The sequence below is a fragment of the Fundulus heteroclitus genome, chromosome 18, assembly GCF_011125445.2.
Source record: "Fundulus heteroclitus isolate FHET01 chromosome 18, MU-UCD_Fhet_4.1, whole genome shotgun sequence".
Lineage (NCBI taxonomy): Eukaryota > Metazoa > Chordata > Actinopteri > Cyprinodontiformes > Fundulidae > Fundulus > Fundulus heteroclitus.
In genome coordinates, this window is record NC_046378.1 from 10,191,580 (window position 1) to 10,198,665 (window position 7,086).

Here is a 7,086-nt window from a genome sequence, read left to right on the forward strand (position 1 = left end):
ATTTTGGAGACTATAAATGAAGGCCATGTAAACATGTAAGACTGATATATGTCAGTTACTTCATGGAAAAACAACATTATTTATTTAAACTGTATTCTGCATTGTCCACCTCCTATGGATCTATACTAAGAACAGCTCTGTTTGCTTTGTACCTTTTAAGTACACGATTTATCGTGTATCTGAATCGTGACAAAGCTATAGCTCATCAAAAAAATAAAAAGAATAAAACCTTCAGTGCTGCTTGTAATTGTGTTCCTATGCAGCATCATTTACAGAATTTAAGGAGTCACTTAAATGTCTGGTACTGGTCTTGTGTCTCATTTTAATATCATGGCACAAAAAACATAAAAAAATAAATCCCGATTCTGAGCATTACAAGCCCATTTGGTCAACTTTTTTTAGCTGTAGCATATGAAGCATGCTGTTTAATGCCAAAGTAACCAACATGCTATCTACATTAGCATGTGAATGCTGCCTAATTTAATGCACATTAAATGGTTTTACTTGCAGCTATTGATGATGAGTTTCCACTCTGATGAATCGACCGGTGCTATGGGTTAGCAACAGGTAGCAAATCCCTCTAAATGAAGGACAGAACGGGGTGAGAGGAGAGGGAATCCCGTTTACTGCTCACAGACATCTTGGAGGACAGTGTGCGACTCTCTGGAAGGTGGCGGTAATGCTGGTTGGACGAAGTTTAAACTGGTTGGGCGGGATTTAAACTGATTCAGCTCGGCTTGTGGTTCTTCAACAAGCACCCTCTCAACTGGCCAATCACTTGGCACCCACTAAATGAATTTAGGTGAGTTTAGGTCCGATGAGCATAATTCAGTTCAATTATATGGCACCAATTCACTACATGTGTCATCTCAAGCCACTTTACAAGTCAATTCTTTCGAGTTATACTGACAGATTGGTGTTATGATTGAACCAGAAAACCAAATATTCAAGCCAGACACAGTGTTGTGCTCAAAAGGTTTATTATAAAATAAAACAGTTAAAAAAGAGGGGTGATAGCTGGCAAAAAGTCCAGGTTGAGCAGGTAACAGGCAGGACAATGGACTGCTCACAGCAAGGATGATGGGCCGAACAGGTAGATGCCAGACAAAAAAGCTGATGAAGGCTGGACAGGCTGTTGACTGTGAACAGAATCTTGAGGCGGGGTGTCAAGATGATGAAGGCACACAGGATGAGATAGGAAACCAAAAGCTGTCCCTGGACTGTTTTGCATCACTAACCTCCAGAATACATAAATAGTAAATTGATGGCATATTGCACCACTCGGACTCTGAGATCAACTAATCAGAGATTGCTGGCTGTACCACAGACTCATTCCAAAAACGAGGAGATTGGGCTTTCCAGGCCATGGCCCCAAGGCTCTGGAACTCGCTCCAACTGTCCTTGTGATGCATAAACGGCATTCACTCTTAAGAAACAATTAAATATATTTTTATACAAAAAGGCTTTTAACTAGGATGTACATTAAATTGTAGTGCGCTTGTGTTTTGATGTTGTTTTTAATGTGTGGCACTTTGTGATTTTAGTGTCTGCGTAAGGTGCTATACAAGTAAATCTTAATTACGGACAGGAAAGAAATGTCAAGGCAGACAATGTGTCTCTCATAAGTTCCTTGTAACTTTTGGGATGCCTTGTCACTGAAAAGTGATATATAAATAAACTTCACTTGGAAGTGAAGTTTATTCACATAAATCCTGTCATGGTTTTTATATGTTTTGCTCACATGCAGACACAATACGGAAGACAGAGTGCAGTTTAATGATTTTTATTAAATGGTTCAGGTACAGGGATCGCACAGGTGTGGAGATCCGTCCAGGTCTGAATGTCAATGCCGGAGGAACGTTTAGTTGAGCGAACCTAACCGGGTAGGGGAAGGTGAGGGAAACTCTGAGGCCGAGTGCTCACGAGGATAGCCGGTGGTTAGCAGCTGGAGGGCGGCCTGATGGCAAGGCGGCGAGGGATCCGGAGCGAGCCACGACAGACTTTGACCAGAGATGAGAGGGAACCAGCAGAATCCAGGGAAGGGAACCTCGAGCCCAGCTGGGTAACATCTCGAGAGTACAAGGGGGAATGCCAGAGCAACATTTGAGCTTCGGGGATTCTTGGAAGCTGGTTCGTCGAGCGAGACGTCAAGGCGGGTGAGTTATCCAAACACAAAACTACAAGAAAGGCAGGAGATCCAAAATTAGTCAGGTTCCAAAGATACGAAAAACTCACAAGTTCAGGTTTGCACGATCAGGTCAGAGGCCACATCGTACCACGACTGGGTAAGGCTCTGGCGTCTTCCATCTGTCTGTGCCTTCCTTAAGACGCCAGTTAACATCGCTCCAAACGAGCCGCAGGTGTGGGCCATGCCCCCCAGCAAACTAGAACCACCTGTGAAGCAGAGTTAGAGCACAGGCCAAACAGAGAACCCTGACAGATCCAAGTGCAACATTGAAAACAAGAAGTGATCTGATACACCTTACCAAATCAGTGTAGACAGCTATCCTGTTTACAGTTTCAGCTGCAACAATCAAATGGTACAATCAGAATTTGGAATTTAGCATAACCAACATAAACACCTACCTTGGGATTTTGTTTGTTTGTTTATTTCTTAACACCGTGGTACCATGATGGCAATATGTCAATATGGAGCAAAAGATCTTAGAAAAGTGTACAATCTGAACCTATGGTACAAATAAGTAATGTACCTATGAAGGCAAATATGCAATAAAGGGGCTGGTGAGTGTAGGTCTCAAAGCAGACACACAGCTTTGGACAGAAGGATGTTAGCTCACTGCATGCTAATATGTACAGTTGGAATAACAAACATTACTATTCAGCTTGTCAAAATGAAAACACAGCAGTCTTTTCCTTGCAGCTGGAATTGCAGCAGTAAATATCTCAGCCATTTATCAAACATTAGCATGAAAACACAGTGGAGCAGTTGCTTCACAGGTCAGCTTTAAGTCATACGGCCTCCTCAGCTGTTGGCAATGCTGCTCCTCCTTCATAATGAGCCATCTATTATCTTCAGTATATCCCTGAAGCCTTTCTTATCTTACCAAAAAGTGAAAATTATGTTAAAAATCCTAAAACATAAACTTACAATTCTTGAAAAGAATTGTAAGCTATCCTTTTTAAGTTATTTGCAATCAATTTCAGCACACATTGGTACAAATTAGGTGATGGTCTATATTACAGCATATATTTATACTGCCTACCCGTTTAAACTGGAGACCACCAGTAATTACAACAACAGAGTTGAGAGCATTGTTTTGAAACTATTGTCTTATTGTCAGCTGTTTGGGCTGATGTTCACCAAACAATACCTAACAGACGATAGTTATTTATTAAACATTAAATAACTTAAAACAGTGCGCAATGACACAACAGAGAGATATTACCAGTTTTTGATCACTGCATGCACCATGTATTTTTTTTTATCACAAAAAAAACTTCCTGTGCATGCTCATATCTGTACCATGTTAGAATGCATAATCCACCTCCAGCAGTCAGCTGACAATACTGAGGGAATCTTGAATTGTATTGTTTACAAAGGTGGAGTTTAATTAATTTAATTTTAAAGTAATCTGTCCATACAACTGACTCTGAACAGTCTGACTTAGAATCATAGTGACGTGTAACTGTGAAAGCTGCTTCATTGTTGAAACCTGTAAAATCCAGAGTCCAAATAATACATCACACATATAGGTTACAAGGTTTTACATTGTGGAAAATCAAGATTTTCCCCAACACCTGGGCATAGCTTTGATTGGCATCTTGGGAAATCTGCTAGGCAAGTAGATTTGTAATGTTTCTGATGTAGCCCCTGGCTTGTTTCTCTCCATATTTTAAAGATTATACATACAACCTTTTCATAATTTTTTTTTCAAATATAATACATCCACAGAATGTGTAGAGTGGTACAGAATTAAACTATTAATTTTACTGAAAAATAAATATGTAATGTATAAATAATTGTTTTAGAAATCTAGACAGGTATATAAATATTTACTTCTGGTTACAATGGCAACATCAACATGAAAGGATTCTGTACTAATAGGAACAATTTGTTCAAGTAACATGAAACAGAGTTCAGTCGTTGCCAGATCGTAGCAGCTCCGTGATAGTACTGAAAAAATGTCTTTTTCTGGGCGTTACATTGATCATATTCAAGACAACCAAAAAAGAAGGAAAACTAGGGTGAATATCGGTCAAGCTTTTGAGTGTTGGTACGGACTCAGGGAAGCAAAGGTGGCATAAGCCATGTTGAGGTTGCCGCTTTCCTTCTGGACAGGTATGTTACCGGTAAATGTTTGCTGATGTTAACTTGGCATGCTAAACTAACATATGTGACAACCGGCTTACAAACAGCAGAAAGTTGGAATGAGAGTGGGCGGGAGGAGGTAAACTTTCAGCTATCTACTTCAAATGAATTTGGGGGCCTTCTTCTGTGAATCAGATGTCCTGTCTTGTATCTGTGAAAAAAACCTGATCACTAATTGATACATATTTGAAAAAATTGCAAACAATTATCCTTTTACAGACAAGGTTCCTTTTAGTAAATGCATAAATAATGTCTTCTTCTGTGTAATTTACAAAGAAAAGCCTGTATCTTAAAAAGTATAATGGAAGGCCGCCATGTCTTCCTTTTTCCAAACTGAACAACAATATTCTGGGTTCATAAAGTTTATGATTGCAATACACTCACTTTAAAAAAAGTTTCCTCTGTAAATGGATGTTTGTTCTTGGATTTTGTCCTTGTTTGTAGCCTTTCTTCTTTTCTTGTTCTCTCCTGAAAGTTTTTTTTTTTTTTTTGCAGATGCTTAGTGTAGAGCTCAAACGTTATTAAAGAGCAGTACCCTTTCGGGTCAAGGGTAAATAAAATAGAAAAACTCTTGGCCTTGTGGGAGGGCTGAAAATCGACTGTGGTGGCACTGTTTTTTTTTTTTCTTCCACCGAAGTAATGCACATTTAAAGTTGGTTAAGAAAAATAAATCCCCTCTCCTGATTACAAGCTGACTGGAGAGTCAATCCCAGGGAGCATCTTAAATGAATTATTGATCCTATGACCTTTCTCTGTGTTAAGGCGTGCTCTTGTTTGTTCCAGCTGTGTTGACTAGAATCACACCATAGGCAGTTAAAACAAACATTATGTTTCTAAATCACTGTTATATTTTGATCGTATTGTGTTTTATTTTAATAGTTGAAATACAGTTCCCTTTACATTTTTCACTATTAAATTATTCAGATCATTAAAACTTTTAACAAAGATAATCCCATAAAATGCTAAATGCAGTCCTCAAAAAACAATTTAATTTATTAAAGCAAAAAGGGCATTCAATCCAACTTAGTCCATTTTAAGAAAGGGAAAAAAAATGTTTGCCGTGTTTAAATATGCACAGTGTTGACCAAATCTTGTTTTCAGGTTCACCAGTAACACCCAGGCACGATTACTGCTTTTAGTATCAAGAAATCACTTAATCAAAGCTTGAAGAAAGCTAAAAGGTCAAAAAACAGTACGTAATTTGGGTTAACCCAGGTTGAAAGCATCCTCTACCATCAACCTCGGTCTACACTTCATCCTGCATGACCTCGACCATCTAGGGACATACACTAGGAATGTGATGTAGACTTCAGTTCTGCCTTCAACATAATCAACCCAGACATCCTCACCCAGTTCACAGTGCCGCCCTCCACCTGTCAGTGGATCACCAGCTTCCTCACTGACTGGCAGCAGCAGGTAAACCTGGGAAGCACTTTCTCCTGCTCAAGAACAAACAACACCGGTACCCCCTAGAGGTGTGTTCTGTTCCCTCTTCTTTTCCCTCTGCATACAAATGGCTGCACATCAGCGGACATGTCTGCGAAACTCCTGAGTTTTGCAGATGACACCGCCGTATTTGATCTGATCCTGGACAGTGGCAAGTCTGCATATAGACAGGAGGTGCATCAGCTGGACCACCGTTGTGCTCACAACCACCTGGAGCTAAACTGGCTAAAGACACTGGAGATGATGGTAGATTATTGTGTGTTTTTTAATAGATAATATTTAAACCTTAAATAAATGAAACAAAAAAATGTAAAAAATTTAAATTGCCACGCAAATTACATTTAAACAAAACTGTTCTCTTTGCCTTGTGAAATAAAGCATGAAATGTAAATTGCTCCATCCGAATACCTCAATTGTATAAGTACTCTTTAGCCAAAGTGGAAGTGTGTCAGCGGTCGCCAGGATAAGTGTCTGGATAGTGGAGACAATAAGGACTGATAAGGTAGGAAAAGGAGCCTGTATGCTTCCCTGCATGGCTAATTTAACCTAGGATTGTCTCTTACCTGAAACTTCACTCTTACCGGGCAAAGGAGAGCCCTCGTACCCCAACTGTGCATTTGCAGCTGGGTACACGGTGGACTCCTGAGAGGAGGATTATGTGTCTGTCCATTTTGTCAGTTGAGGATGGTGAAGATGCGTACATAATTGGATTAGCTGACAGTTAGCTGATGTAACGAGAAGTTCTGAAAACGTCGGCAGCTGTTTCGGCCCATGTCAAGGCTGCCTGAGCTATGTTGTTGTGATATTACACATTGTTTTAAGTTATTTAATGTTTAATAAATAACTATCTGTATGTTAGGTATTGTCCAGTAAATATCAGCCCAAGATCTGATATTAGGACAATAGTTGAAAGGAATGATTCGAGCACTGGTGTTCTTTTAACAGCAAACACTGCACACATATGGAATAAAGGACAGACAACAGGTTCAAAAATGTATTAACAGAAATAAAATGAATATCAAAATGAACCGTAAATGGGTGACTTTTGGTTGAAGCACATTTGGGTCATTAAGTAGAACAATCACCCAAAGCACAACAATATGTTAAACTCTAAATGGCTATTAAAAACCAAACCAAAGTTTTGGAGTGATCTGCTCTAAGTCCAGAGTTAAATTCAACATCAACCAGGCTGTACATCTTGAAAACCTTCCAATATGGCTGGATTGAAATATTTCTGTAGAAAAGAGTGGGCCAGAATTCCTCCCCGATGATTTAAAAGACTTATTGTCTGTTATTTCATAAGCTTGATG